Here is a 7,916-nt window from a genome sequence, read left to right on the forward strand (position 1 = left end):
TGACTTAAAACCACAGAAATGGACTTTGTCACTATCAAATTGAAGTCTGGGTTAGTACAGAGAGCAGGGCCATGCCTACCATTCTGCCTTCTTTGCTGGCTGGTCTTTCCAACAACCATTGACCTTAACTTACAGATGTATCACTCCCATCTCTGCTTTCCTATTATACACTGTTTCCTTCTCTTCAGCTTTATGTCATCGTCCAGATTTTGTCCTTATATAAGGATACCGGTCACATCAATGTTAGAGACCTAGCAAACACATTGTATCTCCATTCCGTCTGCAAAGACCCTCATTCCAAGTAAGGTCCTATCCATAGGGCGGGAGGTTAGAATACAGCATCATCTCTCCTTTTGAGAGGAATCATAATTGATTAAGGGACATGTCTAGTGTGTCCCTTCTGCATCAGCATCTGGGCTTAGTTGTCCCAACCCGTCGGGCCCTTTCCATTTGGATTAAGTGCATATGATAGGTAGTGGCAGTGCAGAGGTGGGGTAGGGGGCACAGAAGGAGTTGTGGGAGGGAGGAGTGGATGCCAAGCAGACCGTGCAGGGCAGTAATGTGGAGTGAGGGAGGGAGAGGAGGGGTTCCATGCCTTGCTTTTGGGGTTTATATCTGAGCAGCTGGACTTGTGTGTGTGTGTGTGTGTGTGTGTGTGTGTGTGTGTGCATGCTTCTGGAGGGAAGAGGTCAACCTTGGGTATCTATTTTTTTGTTTGTTTTGTTTTGTTTGAGACTGGGTCTCTCAGTGGCTTGAAGCTCACAGCATAGGCAAGGTTGGCTAGTGAACCCCAGGAATCTGCCTGTTTCTGCTACCCAAGTCCTGGGAGTGCAATCATGTGCCCCACACTGGCTTTTTAATGTAGGTATTGGGGATTGAACCTGGGTCCCAGGTGACAGTTTACTCTCCAAGCTCTCTATCTCCCTGGCTTCACAAGCCTCTTTAGATGTTCTTAAATGTTTACAACAGGGTAACCAGCTATTCTAGCTCCATTGTATTGCTGTGAGAAAATGCTCTGAACAAAAACAAGTTAGGGGAGAAAAAGGGCTCACTTCATCTAGCATGTCTAGGCCACAGTTCATGGCTCTCTCCCTGGCTTGCTCATTTGCTCAGCTAGCCTTTTTATACAGCTCAGGACCAGCCAAATAGAAGTGGTGACGCCCACAGTGGGCTGGATCCTCCCATGTGAATCATCAGTCAAGAGAATTCATCCCAGACACAACTAGAAGCCAATCTGCTTCTTCAGTTGATATCTCCTCTTCCCAGGTGACTCAAGATCATGTCAAGCGAACCATAAGAACTAGCAAATATACTGGACATTCTGGTTTGCCTGTTACTGTCAAGCCTTTAGCATTTTAAGGCCCATGTCCAGGGAAATCTCTTTGTCCCAGGCTAACCAATCCTTTCTGTCACCTTCTTTAAAGATCTAAGGAGGCTCTCACTGGGCTGTGACCAGGAAAGCATTGCCAGTAAAAACTCCATCCTAGTTACTGAAGAATAAGTGTCCAGTGACTGGGCTTTCCTAATGTCATGGAAAATGGAGACCAGGACAGACTCCATAGAGCAGAGGTGGCCAGAGCCTGGGTGTGGCCTCAGGGCCTGGAGCTGCAGCTTTTCAGGACAGTCCCTCTTTTTGTCTCTTAACTGCTAGGCAGCCCAGCCTCATCAAATTTAGATGAAAAGACATGATTTGGGAGTGCCTGATGCTCTTCTGAGCCCCAGGCAATCACATTTTCTCTTTGAGCAAGCAGGGACCCCCATCTGTTGGTGGTCCTGTCCTGGGAGCCTTGGGGAGAATAGCGCCGAGGGTCAAACTTGAGGCTTTTCACATATGGACTCTCTCCTTTTCGATGTGTATGGATGTGCATACGGATGCACAAGTGTGTTTGTGTATGTTTATGTAGAGACCAGAGGTGGAAATTGGGCATCTTCCTCAGGGACTTCTTCACTTCATCTTTTGAGACAAGGTCTCTGAATGTGGAGATTACTGATTAGTGGGAAGTCCCAGGGATCCTCCTGTCTCTACTTCCACAGTGCTAGAGTTGCAGACTCAGGCCATCACACACACACACACACACACACACACACACACACACACACACACACACCGTCCTAGTTAAGATTACTATTGCTGTGACAAAATACCATACCAAACACTTTGGGGAGGAAACGGAAGCAAGTCAGGGTAGGAACCTGGAGGCAGGAGTGGATGCAGAGGCCATGGAGGGAGGAGCTGATCCAGAGGCCATGGAGGCAGGAGCGGATGCAGAGGCCATGGAGGGATGCTGCTTACTGGCTTGATCTCCATGACTTGCTCAGCTTGCTGTCTTACAGAACCCAGAACCACAGTCCAGGATTGGTACCATCCGCTATGGGCTGGGCTCTCCCCTATCAATCACTAGCTAAGAAAACATGCTGCTGGTTTTCCTACAGCTTGTAGGACATTGCAGGCATTTCCTCAATTGAGGCTTCCTCCCATGACTCTAGCTGTGTCAAGGTGACATGAAATTAGTACACCTGGATTAATTAACCTTTTTACTTTTTTGTCTTATTTTTATCACATGGACATGTAAGTGTACCACACATCTGCTCAGTGTCTGTGGAGGTCAGTAGAGGGTGTTGGATCCCTGGGAACTGGAGTTATAGTTATAGGTCGCCCTATGGGTCCTGGGAATGGAAGCTGGGTCCTGGTGAAAAGCAATCGGTGCTGTTTCCCCGAAGTCTTTCCCGCCCCACACATGGCTTTTATGTGGGTCATACGACATCACACTCAGAGCCTCACATTTGTGTGACAAGCATTTTACAGACTGTGCCTTCTCCCCAGCCCTGGGGCCTTCCCCTGGTTTTGAATTCGGACTCACAATCTCCAAAGCGCCCTCGCTAAGGGATGTTCTATCTCTCGGGTGGGTCAAAGAGCTTTTGGGGTGAGAAGAAAGCCAGCATAGCCTCAGAGAGTCTGGCTTAGTTCCTGGGTGTCTCTAGAACAGTCCCTGCCCCAGACTCCAAATAGAAATCAGTTTCCATGGCAAGGTGAGGTGTGTGTGGGCACTGGGGGTGGTGGTGGTGGTGGTGGTGTAGGAACAATGCTTCATTAGAAGGCTCTAATGAAATGGAGATCTTCCAAGGCAAATTTCAATTGCAGCCTGCAAGCACAGATGTTTCTTGGATGTAAAGAAGGCTGCAGGTGGGGAAGATCAAGCTGCCATCGAGGGAGGATCAGGTGGGACTGTCCTGTCCTTGGTCTGCCCACTGTACCTCACAGCATAAGAGATCCTGACCACCTAGTCACCTGGTATCTTATCAACCAGGCTCTGGGCTGCTTTGCAGTTCTCCCATTGGCTCTAGAAAGGGCCTTGTTCTGTGTCGGTGGCCGGATGACACTGTACAGATTTGGGGTACTCCATGCCTGGATGGAGATTCCCCGGTAGACCTGGGAACAGCACAGGGGCTGGGGATCAATGAGGTGAGGCAATGTGGACTCGAGTGAACTATTCCTTCAAGAAGCATTCATTATCTACCATGTTCTAGAAATACTCATCTAGTTCAATGGCAGTGGGAAACAGGGATCAGTAGTCACTGTCCCTGTGGGGCTCACATTCTAATGGGGAGGTGATCAGAGCAGGAATTGTGGCAACTTGGTAAGCTGTGGTATGGCGTTGGTTAGTTATAAAGGTCAACACATTACAACTTAGAATCACCCCAGAGAGCGTCTACTGAGGAACTCCGAGATTAGGTCGGTGTGTGGGGAATTGCCTTGTCTGTTGACTGATGTGGCAGACATACTCCTTTGTGGTGATGCCATTCCTTGGTTTTGGGCACTAAGTAGTACTGTTGGCATCAGGGCCTCCAAAACCCATGATGTCACATATGTGGCCCTCACAGACCTGTTGCCAAGGTAACAGCCACCATATTCCCAGAATCCATAGGACTCTCCTCCCACCTTTACCTGTGACCACTACGTCACCACCCATATTTATATGAGGAACCTCTCTCTCTCTTTCTCTTTCTCTCTCTCTCCCTCTCTCCCCCTCCCTCCATCCCTCTCCCTCTCCTTCTTCTCTTTCTGCTACAACCCTGTCTCTCTCTCCCAATAAAAACCTCTTACTCATGGAACTGTTTGGGCTTAGTGTGCTGTATCCAGATGGGAGCCACTATTCTAACCCATCAAGTACAAGAGAGGAAAAAGCTAGACAGGCATGAGAAGGCAAGCAGGGCATGGATGCACATGCCTTTAATCCCAGTACTCTGTCTGTGAGTTCAAGGCTAGCCTGATCTACAAAGTGAGTTCCAGGACAGTCATGGTTTCATGGTGAGACCCTGACTTGAGAAAGCCAGCCAGCCAGCCAGCCAGGCATGGTGTCTATAGTAGACAACCAGGCTTTGATGAGGCTGGGTGGAATGGAGAGGGTGTGTTCTACCCATCATGCTGTCTCTGAGGAGACCTTCAGGCTCTGAATCCGCCCAGCATCCTGGTGGCTTCTGTCCTCTAGCCCATGTTAACTGGTCCCTGGATCATTTGTCAAGGACAGGAGACATGAGGTGACTTGGAGTGTCACCGTGTGCTGACAGTGGATTGTCACAGTAACTTTTATTTTCCTGTATGTAATTGTCATCTCTGAGGCTTACTGCCTCCTTTGTCTGCTAACCTAGGCACTAGTCCTGGAGGCTTCCAGCCTCTATATAGTCTTATCTAGGCCTAGAATGTTTTCAGCCTCTGAGACTTGTTGCTGAGTAGGCTCATCCCTTCTAATTCTTTCTGATCTCTGGCTGGCTGGTTTAACTCAGTTTCTCTGGCTCAAACTCCTCTCCAAGCTGATGGATTCAATCTCTCTCTCTCTCTCTCTCTCTCTCTCTCTCTATCTCTCTATCTCTCTCTCCCTCTCTCCCTCTGTCTCTGTCTCTCTCTGTCTCTCTCTCCCTCTCTCCCTCTCTCCCTCTCTCTGTCTCTCTCTCCCTCTCTCTGTCTCTGTCTCTCTCTGTCTCTCCCTCTCTCTCTCTGTCTCTCACTGTCCCTGTCTCTCTCTCCCTTTCTTTGTCTCTCTCTGTTTCTCTCTGTCCCTGTCTGTCTCTGTCTTTGTCTCTGTCTCTCTCTCTCCCTCCCTCCCTCTTCTGAATTGCTCTGGTTGTCTCTAGCAATCTGTTCTAATCTATCTTCTGACTCCTTCTCTCTTTACCTGTGTCTCTCTTATTCTCTCTTCATCTGTTTCTGTAAAACTCTCGAAGTAAAACTGCCTCTTATTTCTCTTCCTCTGTGTGTCCACCTCTTAAGACAAGCACCGCTCCTTTTGTGAGAGTTGGGAATGTCCTATTCTGTGTCAAGTCTTTCTCTGATTCATCACTTTGTCTGCCACTCAATTAGACATCACTTTCAAACATGGGTGCTTCCTTCTTCAAACTAACCTTACCTTCATTGTGTGGGATTAAAGGTGTGTACTGAGGGCTGAGCCACACCACAGCTAGAGATTCACAGTGTGATCAAACACCCTGTAACATTGGATTTTGCCAGCCAGGGAATAGTGGGCCTGTGGACCAGTGTCTTTTCAAACATAGAGCCTACCTGGGTAGCCAAAGCCAGTATCTGGGGCATGCCATTTTCTGCACAGCCACTGTCTGACCTATTGATGGAGGCTTCTTGCTCTATGGGCCAACAAAGGGACATGCCACTGATTTCTGAGCTGACAGTCCAGCTTTCCTTTCTTCCTCCCACTTCAGCATGGATCAGGATCCTTTCGGTTCAGTACTCAGTGTGACCACAGTGTGGCCGCATAGCTTGTGTTGCGTTTTGTGTAGATGAGCCCAGGGCCCGGTGGGTACCATCTTCAGGCCTTGGGAACTAACTGCCCCCCACCCCCCCAGCTCAGGCCTCTCCGTGGCCATTCTCATGAAGCAGGACAGAAGTGGCTGAATAGCACAGAGATTTATGGGGTTTAATAAGGACATCCAAGACGGCATTATTGTGGTTTTCTGGTGATATTAGCTCTTTGGGGAGGTAAATTTCTTTCCTTTTAATCCACTGTTTCTGAAGCAGGTGACGTGCTCCATGTTATTACAAGCAGGTTATTATGACCATAAATCTTTCTGCTTCTGCTTCTTCCATTTACATTAAATATAGTCTCGGTTATGGTGCCTAAATTAGCTTTCATACGAGGAAATCTCGGTATAATTTAAAGGGGATGAGGAATGAGAGTGGAGAGTGGAGAGGGGAAGGGGAGGAAAAATGAGAAAGGAACGAAGGTCTTGGGCCCAAAATAAGAACTGAGCCTGGATCAGCCATTACAAGGTGCCCAGAACCCTCTAAAATGAAGGCATCCTGAAGAAGCCCTCCAATCCAGATTCTCTACTATAACATCTGTACTGCTAGGCCACCGGGTCAAAAAGATGGAGACAGTCCTTGCATGATTTCAGTTATAGAGCATTCTAGAAAAAAAACTCCACACCTGTGGAGATGAGATTGGCCAGTGGTTGTCAGGGATTCATTGGGAACAGGGGCAAGGATGGAGGGGTGGAAGTCAGAGCATTTGTAGGTCAGTGGAAGTTCACTGTGGCGTGGCAATGCTGGAGCCTTGATATCGATGGTGGTGGGGCTTCAGTGTCAGTCCATCCGTTGTGGGATTCTATGTACCACACTGCTGACGTTTAAATAAGAAGACTGAGAAACAGGTAGGAAGGGCGTTTGAGAGCTCGCACTTTTCCTGGTTTTCTGAAAAGCTACTAAACTAGCTCTGAATATACATAGTCTCTGAATAAAAGGGAGAGTTTGCTCAGTGGTTAAAAGCGTGTGCTGCTCTTGCAGAGGACCTGAGTTCAGTTACCAGCACTCATCCTGGGTGGTGACTCACAGATGCCTCTAACTCCAGTGTCAGATCTAGCACCATCATCTGGCCATCACGGGTACTGCACTACTCGTGTGCCTCCCTCTCTCTACCTACATACATGTGCATGATTAAAAATAAAATGACCTTAAACAAACAATGTAAGTGAGAATGGTGGTGGTGGTGGTAGTAACAAATGAGCTTGTGGGAGGCTCACAGAGCTTTTGTGTGTCTGTGGCTCACTTACCCCAAGTAGTGAGTGGACCCAGCCAGCAGAAAGGCCAGCCCCACTGGATATGCTGTTTGTATCCCCGGCTTCCTTCTCCTCCCATCTCCACCTTGTGTCCAAGGGACTGAGCTATAGGAAAGATTCCAAGCAAGCAGGGCATGGATGCACATGCCTTTAATCCCAGTACTCTGTCTGTGAGTTCAAGGCTAGCCTGGTCTACAAAGTGAGTTCAAGGCTAGCCTGGTCTACAAAGTGAGTTCCAGGACAGTCAGGGTTTCACGGTGAGAACCTGACTTGAGAAAACCAACCAACCAACCAGCCAGCCAGTCAGCCAGCCAGCCAACTAACTGAACAAACAACAAAACAACAAACAACAAAACAACAGCAGCAAAACATTCAAAGCAAATTCTTGGATGTATTGTGTGTATCTTATTGAAGGTTCAGTGAAAATCTAGGCCTATGTCCCATTTCTGAGTCTTTTAAAAACAAGATGTGTGTGTGTGTGTGTGTGTGTGTGTGTGTGTGTGATAGAGAGAAAGACAGAGATAGAGATAAAGACAGAGAGGGACAGAGAGACATAGGGGGGAGATGGGATGGAAGGAGGGAAGGAGAGGAAGGGGGAGGGATACCCTTGGGTGTTGACTCTCACGTCACCTTTGTTTGAGACAGGGTTTCTTACCCTCCCTTGAGTGTTGATTCTCATGTTATCCTTGTTTGAGATGGTTTCTTAACTGCTGTGACTACACTCTTTTCTTCCTCTTTCTAGTTGTCTCACTGGGATTACAGTGGTGCTACTGTGTCTGGATATCATGTGAGTTTTGAGGAGATGAACTCAGCTTCTCAGGCTTTTGTGGCAAATGCTTTCATGCCCTGGG

The sequence above is a fragment of the Mastomys coucha genome, unplaced genomic scaffold, assembly GCF_008632895.1.
Source record: "Mastomys coucha isolate ucsf_1 unplaced genomic scaffold, UCSF_Mcou_1 pScaffold21, whole genome shotgun sequence".
Classification (NCBI taxonomy): Eukaryota; Metazoa; Chordata; class Mammalia; order Rodentia; family Muridae; genus Mastomys; species Mastomys coucha.